The sequence below is a fragment of the Passer domesticus genome, chromosome 1 (genome assembly GCF_036417665.1).
Source record: "Passer domesticus isolate bPasDom1 chromosome 1, bPasDom1.hap1, whole genome shotgun sequence".
Taxonomy (NCBI): Eukaryota; Metazoa; Chordata; class Aves; order Passeriformes; family Passeridae; genus Passer; species Passer domesticus.
Window position 1 is genome coordinate 142,779,406 of NC_087474.1, and position 14,415 is coordinate 142,793,820.

General features: G+C 38.8%; 1 protein-coding gene and 1 non-coding gene across 3 annotated transcripts in view; one reads left to right on the plus strand and one right to left on the minus strand.

Annotated features, from left to right (window-relative positions):
- The window catches only part of OXR1 (oxidation resistance 1), a 256,987-nt gene that overhangs the window by 47,448 nt on the left and 195,124 nt on the right, over nucleotides 1–14,415 (plus strand). The gene's annotated exons all lie outside the window — the stretch shown is intronic.
- On the minus strand, nucleotides 3,939–4,021 carry TRNAL-CAG (transfer RNA leucine (anticodon CAG)). Its single transcript has one exon. It is a non-coding gene; the product is annotated as a tRNA-Leu (tRNA).

Genomic DNA, 14,415 nt, shown 5'->3' on the forward strand with positions numbered 1-14,415 from the left:
TCCACATACTTAGCAGATACTTGTCTGAACTTCATCTAAATCTTTTCAAAGTGATGTGTGGCTTTGGTGTCAGGAGACAAATACTGGAAGTAGTTTCCATCTATTTCAGTCATTCAGTGACTCATGCTGAGTGGCAAGATCAGATCAGATCTGGATATCTATTAGGCTTTGTGATGTGCATATGAGATTGTCTCTTCTGTGCTGTATTCTCCCCTAGTCCATGGGCAACATTCATAAAATCAGGATGAGAAAAGTTGCTGATAACCATTTGTAAGAAAAAAATTTTATCTGAAGGAATGAGTTCTATGCAGAGATATCCTCGCATGCAGGATGGTGCAGTAGTGGTAATGGTGGAATCCCAGCTTGCCCATAAAATTATTTATTTCCCTGAAATCCCTTTCAAGGGATTCAAGGGGATTTCACACAGAGTGTGGGGTCTGCCTCTCTTCTTTCCCCTTCTGGTCAATAAGGGCTCTGCTCACATGTACAGCTCTGGCTGGAGCTGAAAGGGAATCCTTATTCCTCATTAATTTAAAGGTTGTATTTAATAGAGGCTTCCTTAAAGCAAGCTGACCTTTGGGAAAGCACAACAGCTTTCTGTGGCTTTTACCTCCTGTTTGCATTGGCACCCTAAAATACATTTGTTTGAAAAATGCATAGTCCATTTCTTAACAAGAAAAAATAAGAAAAAAGAGAAAAAGGGAAAGATATGTCATTCTCTGTATCTTATTTACCAGAAGCACTGCCTTGTGCACCATGCCATAGAGAGAAAAAAATTCTGAGCTCTTCATTTTTCTGTACTTCTCACCTTGTGACATTTTCTCACAGGAAATATTCACAGCACATGCAAATGTTGAGAGTTTGGTCTCAATCCTTGTGACTAGCAATAGATAAGACATATGCGAAGTCTATCTCAGAAAAAGCTGATCATGTGCTTCCTTTAATAATGAAACTTGTTTAAGTCTGAAGATCTTATCTAGATAATATGATTATTTTGGTTTTAAATTGACTGCAGTGCTGAACATATTCATGTGAAGAGCCTCACTAAAGAGCCTGTATATAAAAGAGTGCAGATATCAGCATGTGATTGTGAAATACTAAGCATACATGCTGATAATCAGATTTTTTTAAGGTGATTGTTTTCTTCCCCTCAAATGCCTCTCTAGATTCTGTCTAGTCCATCTTGTGAAAGTTTCTGAAAGCAAATTTGTAGGAAGAGACTTGTCTCGACAAAATTAATTTCTGTCAGTTCTGTAAGTTTCTGTGTGTTTTGCTGAAATTTGGTGCATATTTGTAAAAGTGACTGTTACATACATAACATTAATGAAGAATTTGACAGATTATTCTGGTCTGTTCAGGCCTTTAATGCAAGAGAAATTATCTGCTTGAGAAAAGGAATTGAACTTTATACAGGTTTCCTAATGAAGCTCTATGGTCTCTGTTGTTTATGATGGCCTAGGATTTAACCCTCCCTCTTCCTCTCTCTTTAGTTTTGTTAATTCTTATAGTCTGTAATTATGGAAGAGTCAGCTTGGAAGAATACTATGTTTTATTTTGTGATTATATTGGAAATCCAAATTAAATCTCATCTGCATATATAATTTACCCATTACAATGTGTTACTAGAGGGGAAATGCTGTTAACTACAAACTATGAAGAGATCTAGGCTGCAGAGTTTTTATCCTGTGGCTCTGTGCGTCTGTAATGTTGCTGCTGTTTCACAGAAGATTTGCATCATGGGATGAATCCTAGCACCACTGAAGTAACTTGTGAACTGCCACTACAACTGGGGCTCTTCTTACCTTGAGTGGTGGCCACAGCCCTTTGTAGTTCTCTCGCTCTGCCCCACCATGCAAGACTCTCAGTGGGGATTAAAGCAGGGCCAGGAAGGGATTGTACAAAAAAGCTACAGTCCTGAATAGGTATTGAATACATAATTATTTAATGGTCTTCTCATCTGTAGTTTCCATCTTATACTGTAGGTACACCGGGCTGATTTATATGATCTTAATATTCATATTGTAATTGAAATGAAGACATTTAATTATTTAATGGTTTATATGTATATCTATATATATCTCTACCTCATTTATATTTTTTTTCTTTAAACTTTAGAAAGAGTCTGAACTCTTAGTTTAGATCAAATTACTTCTAATAATATTGATTTGATGCCTCTATAAGTTAGATAACACACTACTATTGTAAATTATGTTGGTGGGACTTGATGATTTTGATTTCAGGTTTTGTCCAAAATGGATCCCACAGGAAGACCAGCCAGTCCTGCAAGTTCAGAGTTCAGGGTTACTGCTTTGGGTGCCTGTTGATTTTGGTGTGTTTGGCAGATCCAGACATGCTGGACTTGCTGAGTGTTCATAGCAGGTAAATGTGCTGCTTCCATAATTCCAGTACTGGTAGAATTGCTGTCAGGAATGTGGAATTACACACTTTTAACAGTTCAGGAGATGAAAGCATCCCTGTATATGTTGACAGTGTGTAGTGCTGCTTGCCTAGTGAGAATGGATGGATGAACACTACCCCTTGGGTTAAGTCCTGAATTAAAACAGATATATATCCTCTGTACACAAGGTGTGGTAGAGAAGTATTTTGTGCAGGTAGCACTCTACTCAAGGACTGCTTAGTAGCATTTGCAGATAGAAGGAATTAGTTTCCTTTGTCAGAGTTTGTGTTATTATCACATAATTAAAACGCTACCTGTTTGTTTCTTCCACTGGGATAATTCATTGATTCACCTATTTTAGCTGCTCATTTATAATGATCTAGTGTTATGTGTTTCAGAGGTCATTATTGTATGCCTGCTGAAGGCTTGCAGTGCTGGATATTTGACATTAACTAAAAATCCTAGTCTTCTATTTCATTAATGGGAAGAATGTTCTTGTGACTGCTGTTGGTGGTCTTGTTTCTCAGAAATACTTTGTATTCTAGAATTTCACCTAATGTGTATTTAACTCTAAACATATAACATGAAAATTTAATTAGTTTACTGATTCATATCTGCTTTTCAGAGGTTTTTTAATTTAAAAAAAATCAAGAATACAAAGCAACATCCAGAGTATTTTGGAGAGCAAGTTAAAAGTAAGAAAAAAACATCTAGCATTGAGGTGGAAGCTGTAGTTTTAGAAAACATCTAGAGCCAAAATAACTGCTCACCTCTGGTGAGAGAGGGAGGTTTTGCCTTCTCCTTTTTGTGCTCTCCTTTGCTCACTCCCTTTCTCCTGCTGCTTAAGCAAGTGCCAGAACCCTGCAGGTGATTGCCTGGCAGGTGGGTGCCACTCCCTAAAGCAGCAGAAGCCCATCTTGGGGCAGTGACATTTGTCTGTGCAGGGTGAGGTGCCTGGCCTGGCATCCAGCATCAGAGCGAGTGCAGGGAAGGTGGAAGGCTGCTGCAGCTGTGCTGGTGGAGAGCAAGCAAACCCCCACCAGATTTTGGGGGTTGTACTATGACCTGCTCCCTGCTTTAGGCTGAAACAACTAGATTTGCCATTTTGGTTTAGGACACCATTTTAAAATGTTAGAATAGAACAGAATTGAATAGCAAGTTTAGTTGGCAAGTTCAGTGGTCACCAACTGCCAAGTTGTGACCAGTTCAGGGTTGACCAAATGTTAAGACTAGTTTCTAAGTGGATTGTTCAAAACCCTCTAAAACATTGACAGGCTTGGGGCATTGACCTCCCTCGAAGCCTGATCCAGTTTATCGCCTTGTCAGTAAATAAATGCTTCTTAGTGTCCCCTGTGAAGCCCTCCTGACACAGCTTTGAACTCCTCCTGCACTTCCTGTCAGTGGATACCAAGACGATGCGAGAAGGAGCTGCCGCCCTTTTCCTCCTGAGGAAGCTGTGGAGCGCGCTGGTGAATTCTTTCCTCCGCCTTTCTTTTTCCAAAGTAGACAAAGCCAAAATGCTCAGCCACAAAAACAACGTTGTCAGAAGTGGGATTCGAACCCACGCCTCCAGGGGAGACTGCGACCTGAACGCAGCGCCTTAGACCGCTCGGCCATCCTGACCCACGTGGGGGAGCTGTGGCGGCGCTGTCACTGTCTATTTGTGGATGTTTTTAGTTCTGCGGTATTGTTCTACACACAGCGGGTGTTAAAAGATATTCCAAACGAGAACGCATTTTTTGTGGACTCTCTGGTAACCATAATAACTGATGTTTATTTATACATGCAGCTGTTGGGTTCTGTGAGGGAGGGTTAGTGTGTGGAGAAAGAAGCAGGTACTTTTGCACATTTATTACACGTGCCATGAAGCAGACATTTGAAGCTGTGCAGAAATTCATAAAAATGTGGTATGCAGTATGGTTCACAAGGACGTTGCTTAAGGCTGATTTGTTTCCTGTAATGTCTACAAAGATTCCCCTGGGGTATGTGCAAGTTATTAATGGTAAGAATTCTCTGATATTTGAAAGGGGGCTGTGACATTGAAGCAAATTGTATGTTGAAGATTTTATCAAAAAAATTCGTGTGCTTCAGAACTGAATCTGGAAACCTCTAAATATACAAATTTGGTGAAGATTTGGGAGTAAAAGTAAATATGAAACACAAGAGATGTGTTTATTTAGAGGCATCAGGTTAAAGTGCACTGTCTTTTTTTGGAATATAAACTTACTAGAGAAAAAGAAAAAGAAATGGGACGACCAGAAGCTGACTGTCAGAAATGGCAAATAAAATATTTTTATTTTAAATATAAATTAATAATATAATTTATATTGATCATATAATTAAATTGCTTCATAAGTTTCTAATATAATTTAATATAAATTATTTAATTTATATATTAAATTAGTTTATTTATAAATTAAGAAATCAATATGTTTATATGAAAATTAGATGTAAGATAATAAGAATTCAATTATATAATTTATATAATTTATAGGAATTATATGCTTTAATAAAAATGTGTTATATAGAATATATGAAGCTATAAAAATTTAATATATACTAATATATTTATAATTTATATATTAAATTATACAATAATTTCTTAGAACCTTAAGAAGCATTATTTTCCCATTACAAAAAAAGGCAACTGTCTCCACTAGATTGGCCAAAAATTGGTACTGGTTTTATTTGATACTGTTGCTTCTGTATGTAGAAACCAGTTCTTCTGGCTCCAGTCTGTCAGTGTCTTTCTCTCTGGGGAGCCCAAAGTGCTGGGCCCAATACTTTGGTGCTGTCTCATGGGTGCTGAGTTGAGGAATTAATGACTTGTCTTGACCTGCTGGCCATGTCCTTCCTTGGAGACACACAAGAGTTGACTGGACAAGGCTCTGTCTCGTCCTGACTTCAGAGTCAGTCCTGTCTTCAAAGCTGACTTTGCCTTGAGCAAGGCTTTAGAGCAGGTAAGTGCTAAAGGTCCCCTCAAACCTAAACTCTTTTGTGATTCTACAACTATGTGCTGTAATTTTGGACAATTTTATGTAACAATGCCTGTGAATTGAGAGTAATAATGCTGTATCTTGGCTATGCTGTAATGTGTCCCGAACCTTTGAACTTTTATCCTTGTACTCATTCTAGGGCAACAAGAAGTCTTGTCTGAAGCCCAGCAGAATGAAAAGATGAGCTTGTGTAAAAATATTCTTGTAACATTCTGGAAATGTTATGCTTTTTATGTTAGGAGTCAGGAGTTATGCTGCAATTTATGCTGCATTTCAGCAGTCTTGGTTGACTTACTGGAAGCTGCAATTTTCACATATTTAGAATTAGTAATATATTTAAATTCTGTAGAAACAGGGCCTTGGAAAGGTCACAAAATATGTTTATATATGCTGAAAGAAGAGACTTAGCCAATGTGGTGCTGTTTGTTTTATTGGGTGGTTGGTTTTTTCTAAACAATAGCTGGTGGACTGGACAGAACTTTTTCCAGCTTTAGTATATAGCAAGATGGGCAGAGTGCAATAAGTAGAAATAGAGATGGCAGAAGTTTGACCATAAAAATCTATTCATAATGTAGTAACTCCAGGATGAGCAGCAGTTACAGCCTACACTCTTTCTGCTGTCAGCCCAGAGCTTTCTGGGTCTTCAGCCAACAGCTCCAAAACCTTGTGCTCCCTACTTCAAGATATATTGATGGCGTAAAGCTGACTGAATGTGTCTTGAATTGCTGGGAAAATTAACTAAAAAGGTCTTAATTTAATTGAAGTCTAAGTCATAAAGATAGCATTATCCATTGGCTTCTAGACTGGTTGATCACACAGGAAAGCATAACTAAGTGCATACCAAACGTACAGTGGCCTTAGTGACGAATCTGCTCAAGTCTACTCCTGCACAGCTCTCCCTGAACATTTTGGAGCATTTCTTTGGCTCAGAACTTCATTAACTACAGAGCTAATGATCTGTAGCATTAGCTCAGTTCCCTAAAAATCTGCAGATCTGGCTGACTTGCTGGTTAGAATGTAGTGGTACTTGGAATGCAGTTGCCATACTGACTGAGCTCTAGTAAGTGAACTGAAAACCTCAATATAAAGGTCCTATTTAAAAAGATGTATGTATTCCCCAAATCCTTTGGCACAGACTTATGTGGCTGCCTGTCCATCACACATTCAGGCTCATCAGACGCGAGGCTGGAGGTTGTTGTGTTGCAGGATGTTGATGGGCCCAGCAGATGTGCTCCTGTCCACTGAAAATAAAGTCCCTGGGATGTGAAGTGCATTGGTATTACCCATTGAAAGGGTTTGCTCTGCTGGTTCCTGAGTACATGTTCTGACGATAGTAGGTGCAGAAGAAACTCTTTGGCAAAAGCATCACTGTCAATAGTGTCTCATATTTGCCTTCTGTTGGTGCCCAGGCTAATCAGTGGTTTGTACTGCTGTCAGTGCACAGCAGCAGTTGATGTATTTAAGTGCTGGGTCCAATATCTCCAGCGCTGGAGATAAAAGGAATCACATATGAGAAGCCTCTCTCCCACCTTTCTTATCCCTCCTGTTACTTGGTAGCCCTTCCTAGGACATTTTGGATTTCTGTCCCACTTTAAGTAAAGCTTCTTGCAAAGTGAGAGCATATTCTGTGCTTTTCTTGCTTTGAATAGGAGAGTTGCTTTCCTCCTTATGTTTCAGATGTCTCCCTGGGACCCTGAAATAATTTTAAAAGAATGACTGTATCCAGTGGAACCATTTTCTCTCCTTCCAAAGAGAAAATGGAGCATGTTATATGGGTGATAATGAGATTAAATGTGGTTAAATGGAGACTTGACTTCAATAATTATGCCTTTTTGCTATTCTTGTAACTTCATGTTTTGCCCCTAGTTCTGCAAAAGCAAATGTCCTTGATTTACAGGTATCTCTAATCCTGTTGTCAGGCCTTTTTTGGTTGCACAAAGAGAAATATAAAAAGATGCATGGACTCAAAATGTCGTCAAGGAGTTGGGAAGCTCTCTTTCTGCTCCCTGTAATCTTTAGGGACCAGACTCACTCATTTATGTGAAAAATATATTTATATCAGTAGCAAAAAGACTATGGGCTGGAAATGACACTGCTCTGTGTCAGAACCATGTTGAATCAGCTGCCAGCAGAACTTCAAGTTGAGTTGTAGTCACAGGTTGGAATAGTAATAGAGGCTTTTTCCTGGGCATATTTCCTCTGTTCCAGTGGGAATTACAGATCTGGGGGACACAACTGAGAAAAAAAGTAATCATCTTACTCTATTCAAAGTATGCTGAGAATCACCTTACTCAATTTAATGGGCCTTTCTTATTAGATAACTCATCCTCAAAACACCTTATAAGTAAGTATGCTCATAAACCTCCTTTGAATTAAGTACAATGCCTTAAATTCCCCAAATAATATCTTCCTTTTGAAGATATAAAGCAGATTAAATGTGTGGAACCATGTGGTGTTTATAGGAGATCAGGAATGCTAGAGAAGCTGGCATAGCATATCTGCACTGTCTGTGATAATAAGAGAAGATGCCTCAGGAGCATATGTTATCAGCAGGATCCAGGAGAGATACAGCATCAATGTGTGAGGCGGGGGAGGTAGGATTCCTTCTATCCCCCTCGATATGGATGTCAAGTATCAGCTTTTCTTTCCTCCCAAATCACTATTTTGTCAGGAATGTGAGCACCAACTGGAGAATTCATTGCTCTGTCATTGCTGCCTGTTGAACGGGAATATTTTTTTTTTCTTAATACTTTTAACTCCAAGTGAAATTGAGGATTTCTTCAAAACAAAAAGATAGAACTGCCTTTATGTCTTTCTGTCTCATGTCTGCTGTTCACAAAAGTCATGGGTGTGTGCTGTTGTTCCTGCCTAAATTAAGGCATTCAGAGCTGTGAGGGTAGCTAGTGGATTTCTTCTCTGTTTTCACTTGAACATGCTCAGAGCTGAGCTCAGTTCTGTTCCTAACCTGTCCTCTTCCTGTCTAGAAACCATCAGCTCCTGTGGATGGAAGTAGTTACATTTATGGTTATCAGTACAGGGCATGGATGGGGATTTGTATTTAACATGACTGCAGTAAAAGGTAACTTGATAGCTGACACTGGGGCAGAACTTGACCTGCAAAATCCTATTTACTAATTGATGAGCAAGCATCTTACCTGACTTTCAGCTTCCAGCTCAAGTGTTTAGCAGTGAAAAATATCCTTGTGCTTGTTAAGAAAAGTAAAAAAAGAAAAGAACCTGTAAATCATTGGAGCTGTGATAAGCATGGAAAATTACAGTGACAGAATATTTTATTGTTAACTGGGACTTTATTTTTGCTTTTATATAGCAAATTCCTAAAATATTTGAAGCACAACTGCATATTTATACTCTATTAAAGTTCTGTCCTTATTTATGAAGGCAATAGAAAGCAAACTATTGAACTGGAAGGAGTCTTGTCAATTATTTATATTAAATGAATCAGATGATGTTGCATATCCCAGACTCTTAAGTGGAAAAACCAGTGACAAAAGTAGTTTATCACGTAACCTGTGATGGAGGCCCTGTGTCCTCTCTTGGCAGTTTCCAGGAAGGCTGAGACATGGTAGAGAAGTTTTAGCTTAAACGGGGCAGAATAGGGTTTGGCTGGTAGACCTGGATGTGGAGAGCTGATGAGGCTGACAGAGGCTTTAGTGAAGGGAGAGCTCAAGAAGGGCTTGCCTCTTGCTAGGTAGAATAGGGAGAACCAGATGGGATTATCTAGGCTGTTGCAGGGGATTGTCTTTTCCAGATATTTTCCAGGATAATAAACAAGCTTTGAATAAAGGACAATGCCTGGCTGCGGCTTGGTTTGTATCTCCATGTCATAAAGCCACTTCCTACTTAGTAAAATTCTATGGAAAGAGTAAATCCCTGGCCTGTTGGTACTGGATATTAGTTGTGCTTGAAACCTCCTTTTGAACACTGCAGCCCCTCTCTCCTCTCCAGATGGAATGGATGGGATCTGCAGCCACTTACTCTCTGATACACAGGTGAATGTTTTTTCTGAGGTGCAGAGGAATGAATCTCCAGCTGATTTTATAAGGGTCTATTTGCAATTTTAAAAAAGCATGTAACCAGTGAGTGCAGCACTGCTAATTATCACACAGTAAAGATAATGAGAAATAACAATTATATTTTATCATATATATTACGTAATGAGAACACTAAAGTATTGAATAATGATTAACGTATTGTAAAATGTGGAAGGCTTCTCAAGAGTGTTGTATATTTGGAAAGTAGGATTTTTTTAGTGCAACTGTCAATACTAGAGTCTTGTGACTGTGTTATGCAGTATGTAGAAGAAATAAGCAGTACGTTAAGTGCAAGATATTCCAGCATTGACTGGAAATTGACTGTATACAAAAAACTGTATCACAGTGGCTGTCAAATATTAGCCATCCCTTAGACTTCCCTCTTTTTCTAAAAGCATGATATTTACATGTTTACTTTTCTTATCCCAAAGAGACATAGTATCTTTTTTTCTTTCCCTCAAAAGGCTTTCTATTTGCATGATTAATATGTTCCTTGCATACTCTGAAGAGGAATATCTGCTTCACTCTGGTACCCAGGCTGACTCCCCACTGACTGCTTTCCAAACTAACATAAGAATTATTTATGTTTGCAACAAAAAGACATAATGCTGGTTTGGAGTGTGGTTTTCTTGTTGACATTTTAGAAACTGTTCCAGGCTCTTCTTAATATTTAGACAAACAAATATGTTTGTTTTTTTCTGGTGCTGCTGTTGACATTTCCTAAGGGAATTGCTGTAGATGTTAACAACTTCCCAGCACAGGCATGCTGTAATGGAAGAGTTCTTTGCTTGTGGCCCTGACACAAATTCCTTTTAACTGATGTTTTTGCTGAAAGTAATGTGATTGTGATAACTTATGTGAGTCAGGGTAAATGTGAATCAGTCCTGGCTATTTTGGGGGAGCATAAATGTCTGCTAAACTCCTCAGTGTTTTGCTTCTTGCAGATATAACAAGCAGAAGGTACCGATTTGTTGTGTGCCTCAGAGCCTCTGTGCTGCACAAATATCTGCAGTGCAGAGCAGGAAGAAGGTCCATGAGGAGCATTGGTAATTGGTGAAGCCTGAAGGCCAGAGGAGCTTGTAACTCTGCCTGCAGAAATTGGTCAGTTTGGGGCTTGGCTAATTTTGGAACCAGTAGCCATGGAAAGAATCACATAGTGGAGCGTGCCCTTGTTTGTGCAGTGTGGGCCCAAGGGCAGAGCAGGTGCTGATGTGTGTGAGTTGAACCTGTGCACTGCCATATCTTTACTCTCTGGGCAGTACAGACAGGGTGTAATTACATTAGCTATTAACCCTGGGCTGTCCACTTAGAGAATTTATATAAGCTTTTAAGAGTGAAGGTTTCGAAGACTTTTTAAGCAGGTTGGGATTTGTTCTGGAATCCCAGATTAAAAGTTTGAAGCTCTTATATGCAAACAAGCTGTTCAGCATGTGTCTGTATTAAAAATGCCTACAATGTTCCTACAAGAATGAGTTATAGCTTACAATCTTTTAGAAGGACCATATATTTTTCCAACTGGTAATGTATTGCAGAAAGGGAACAGATTTTCCTCAAAACCCATTGCTGTTTTAAATCTTTTCAAATGAAAAACTTTTCTGTCACTGGGATTATCCTAACCTCAGTTATTATATTGTCTGCATTTTCAGTAAAAGTGTAGAGAAACTTGTTTGCAAGACAGTAATGCAGCAGCATTTTGGCCATGTTTGTTCCATTCCTGAGCCCTTCGGCTGAGGCTTCAAGAGGCAGTCTTTGTTGGTCTGTGGCTCTTCCCCTGCCTTGAAAAAGAACAAAAACTGTCAGGAAGAAAGATATTCATCCTAAGGGTAGACTCCAGTTACATTAAATAGAATAGCAGCCACTTGGAGATGGGACTGGAAGGCAGCCAAAAGGACACTGAAATTTTTCAATAGTCTGTCTCTATCCCTGTCTTCCAGTGATCAACAGAGAATGTAATTTCAACCTTCAAACTATTCACTGCAACCAGAGGAAACTGAATGCTGTTCTGGCTCTATTTTAAAGAGCTTTGTAACCTAGATGAGGAGATACTCTTCTTTTAAATGTGCATGTTGTTCTACTATTGCAGTAAATCATTGCAGGTATTACTGCTTATCGATTTAAGTAAATTGTCCTTTTGGCTGTCTTGTATGTGTTTCATAAGGAGAAAAGTTGACCTTGACCTGTGGATATAAAACATTTTCAATTAGTCTTTTGATTAAGGATTTCTCAGATGGTCTCTCTTGCTTGCATCATTAGCTGGAGGCATTCAGCCAGGAATGACCAAGTGAAGTCATGTTCTGAGGCATTCGGGTTGTGACAAGATGAAATGGCTTTCCTTTTAATGCCTGCAAAAGGCTCTAACTGTGTGCTGTACCTTCTTTATGAAAATCTCTCAGATTTATATATGTAAAGGCAGATGACCTGTGACTCCTAGCAATATTACAGCCTCATGTACCTCCAGCAATTTCAGGCATGTATTTGCAGTATCATTTTCCCTTTCCTTGTAAGAAATCTCTGCACCCTCGTGCCACTATAGGGGAGATGCAACCCATTGAGCCAGGTGGGTCCTCTCAGTTAAAATAAGACCAGAAAGAGCTATCAGTATAGGTCTGCTGCCACCTGGTTTCAGACACTACTCTTCCCTTCCCAGTGGAATCTCTATGAATGTCTCCCAAGGAAGAGAAGAAGCTGAGGCCTTTTAATTTAAAACATTGCATTTTAGTAAAACCAGGGAATATAAGAAAAATAAGAAATTGTATTATGTAGGTAAAAATCTCATTCCTACTGTCAGATATTTGGGAACTTTTAAAAATTATATATATTCTAATATTTGTGCAGCACAGTGTTTCTGTTTTTCTTTCCTCCTGATGTGTAGAGTTGTATTTGTATGCTATTAAAAAACCCAACCCCCTATCCCTTTCTTCTTCACATAATGGTAGTGAAATAGTTGGGATAGGAAATAGATAGGAAAGCAGAAAGGTGAAAGGTATCCTCTCTGAGTATGCTTTGGATGTAAAGAAGTAGAGATGACATTTGGCCTCAGACTATCTGTAGGATTCAGGAATTGAGAATCATAGGTACAATAGGTAGACACTCTCAGCTTCCCACAGAGTGGCCTGCTCTGTTTTGTGAGTAGGTGTCAAAGTACAGGGTAGCTAAATGTTCTGCTGCCCAGGTCATGGGAGAGTGCCACAAAGTAAGGCACTTATTATGAGATGTATGGGGTGTTACAAAACGTGGAGTGTTATCTAAAGCACCCAGTGACCATGGCTGGTTATTATGAAGAGCAGCAGTTACCACTGTGAGTAGTATATTAGCTTCAACAGAAACTGCTTGGTGCATTCAAGAGTCAAATAACATCTTCAGTTTTTTCCTTAATGTAGGAAGGGCAGCTTTCTGCCATGCAAAAATCTAGATTTACAGCATGTTCACAGCTAATGTGCTCTTCAGGATGGATAGTTTTAGCCAGTCAATTTTTTTGAAATGTTTGGCAGATAGAGGAGAGAGCCATCTAATATCCACCTTTAAATTCAACATTTAGTAAACATACCAAATCGAGTGTATGGCTCAGAATTCGGTCTCTCACTGTGCTTGTGCTGAGTCTTTTGCTTTTAAAGACCATGATAGATGAGGAGAAAATAATGACAGATGTTTTCTGTAATGTGGATGGCATGGCTTGCTGTCACGGGGATCCTGGACTTAAAATGGGCACTGCTGTTATCCATGCCTATCCCGGGGGTGCTTTGGGAGAAGAGAGCTTTGTTCAGCCAGAACTGCAGCTTACACCTCAGTGCCACACAGACCTGCAGATGCTAATTGCTTCCTAATCTGTTTGTCATTAAATGGCCATGAAATTTTCTATGATTATTCTTTTCTGAGCACAACTACTTCATTATAAGTACTCTGCTTGCCTTTTTTTCCCCCCCACTGTGCTATAGTGAATATTGAGGGCCAAGAAAAAGAATGAATGAATAAAGGAAGGAGATGGAGAAAAGAGATGTGAAAGGAGTGGAAGTGAATGAAAATTAGTGACAGAGGAGTTACATATGTATAAATATTGACAGCTCTAGAAAAATGAGTAGACTCAGGACTATTTATTAAGGAAAGACATAGGACAAAAAAAATTGCAACTTTTAAAATATGGGGAAAACAGGTGCCTTACATCATAGTAATAAGTTTTAGGTTTTTTTCTAAGTGTTTGAATTTAGAAAATAAAATTGAAGCAAAAATAGAAAAATGAAAACTGAATAGTGGACCACAGAACTAAGTAGGTGACTGAAAAGGAATAAAAGCAGAGACGGAAGTCTACCTAAATTCTCTTTGCCCTAGTGCATTTTATGCTCTGAGTCATACATAGGGCCCCCAAACATTTCAAAGAATGTAAAAGGTGATTGTTTATGCCTACTGAAAATGCACGTATTTTTTTAACACAAAAAGTTAATTAACCTGTGGACCTGATGTCACAGAGACAAAATTTCTAGAGAATTCAAAAAAGTTTTCACATTATTCAGTGGCAAAAAAATATTAAGGATTTTGTGAAGACAGTGTGAAGTTTTTTCTGAGGATTATAGGAAAAATCTCTGTTGCTCAAGGAATGAAACTTCTGGCTGAAAATGGTCTAGAAGGAGCTTTAGTTTGGTTTTGCTCATGGGTGCTGGCTGCTTGTCAGTAATAGGACCCCTGTTCTCACGGTGGTTTTTTACACTGTTTTTTCGGTGTTTTAGTTCTTGTTATGCAATGGGGCTAAATCACACAACTCATGCTAGAAAAAAGTGGCAGAAAGAGATAAACTGTTCTAAAAGCATTATGATTGGCAAAAGTTACTTCTGAAGTCATGGCCAAGCAAAAAGGGGACTGCAGAGATCATAGTTACAGCCTACCACTCCGTCCACTTCCCATTTCTGCAGTGAAGGAAAAGCTTTTTAGATGAATGTCTAACGAGTCACATTAGCTGGAATTTCATCTGCCATAA